At 16.1% G+C, this 1,465-nt stretch overlaps 1 protein-coding gene across 1 annotated transcript in view; it reads left to right on the top strand.

Annotated features, from left to right (window-relative positions):
• The window catches only part of LOC112503608 (TMV resistance protein N-like), a 23,788-nt gene that overhangs the window by 11,419 nt on the left and 10,904 nt on the right, over positions 1-1,465 (top strand). The window lies entirely within an intron of this gene.

Genomic DNA, 1,465 nt, shown 5'->3' with positions numbered 1-1,465 from the left:
TAAAAAATGATTTTTATAATATAGTAAAGTAATCAAATAACGAAATAATTTAATCTTAGTTTAAAAATATAATATTTTATAAAGATAATAATTAAGTATTCTATTAGAACTCAATGATATAATATAGTATAAACATATACTAGCATTTGTACAAGAATATATATCAAGATAAAAACAAAAGAAAAGAAATGGTTAAGATGGGTAAAAAAGGTTGCATGTATGGTCATTTCATGACAGAGAAGTATATTATTAAATAATGTAAACCGAATTTTTCAAAATTGTAATTTTAAAGTTATACTTTATACCCTATAATTAGTTAATTAATTTATTTTACGTTTATTTTTTTTTATATTTTTTTTTATATCTTTATCAAATTAACATATATAATCGTATATCATAAAACATGTTTAAAAAATAGATTTTTATTTTAACAAGTTACACCATTATAATCGTCTCATTAATACCTTCTAAATGAGTCCAATATTAAATAGTTTTTGACTTAATTATATTATTATATATGATATATACTATGAAAAATATTTTTAATATTTACACTTTATACTTTTATAGTTATTTATTTAATTTATGATAAATCATTTATTTTTTTCAATTTTCGTTTTACACCATTATTACGTTGAAATATATAATTTTATATTAACTAAAATTAGATCTAACAACGAAATTAACCTCTCAGAAAGTATTTTCATACCCTTTATTCATCTTGTTCATCTTACATACTCATTTTTTTTAATATACTTTTTAATTTTAAAATTATATACTTCATATTCTATAGTTACTTAATTAATTTAATTTTTTAGTTTTGTTTTTTCTATTTTTTAATTTTAAAAAATACGTTCTAATTTTAACAAGTTACATCATTATAATCGTTTTGTCACTACCTTCAAAATAAATCCAATATTAAATATTTTTTTATTTAATTATATTATTATATCATATATTACTACGAAAAAAAATATTTTTAACACTTATACTTTTGTAGTTATTATGTAATTTATGGTATGTCCCTTTGTTTTTCATTTTTCGTTTTATATCCTTATCACATTAACATACATAATTGTATATTAATTTAAAAATATGTTTTTATTTTAACAAGTTATACCATTAWAAATTGTCTTCTCAATACCTTCGAATATTATTAATATTGAATATTTTTTGATTTAAATTATATTATTATATGATATATATTACAAAAGAATATTTTTATCACTTATACTTTATACCATTATATTTATTTAATTTTTGAATACATCCTTTACTTTTTCATTTTTCGTTTTACACTTTTATCACATTAACATATATAATCTTATATTAAACTAAAATACGTTAAAAATATATTTTTATTTTAACAAGTTATATTATTATAATCGTCTCGTTAATACCTTTAAATATTTTAATATTGAATTTTTTTATATTTAATTATATAATCATAATAATATAAATATAA

Source organism: Cynara cardunculus, unplaced genomic scaffold (genome assembly GCF_001531365.2).
Source record: "Cynara cardunculus var. scolymus isolate 2C unplaced genomic scaffold, CcrdV1 Un_Scaffold_3380, whole genome shotgun sequence".
Classification (NCBI taxonomy): Eukaryota; Viridiplantae; Streptophyta; class Magnoliopsida; order Asterales; family Asteraceae; genus Cynara; species Cynara cardunculus.
The sequence above is the reverse complement of the archived record's forward strand: the minus strand, read 5'-3'. Positions and strand labels throughout refer to the sequence as shown.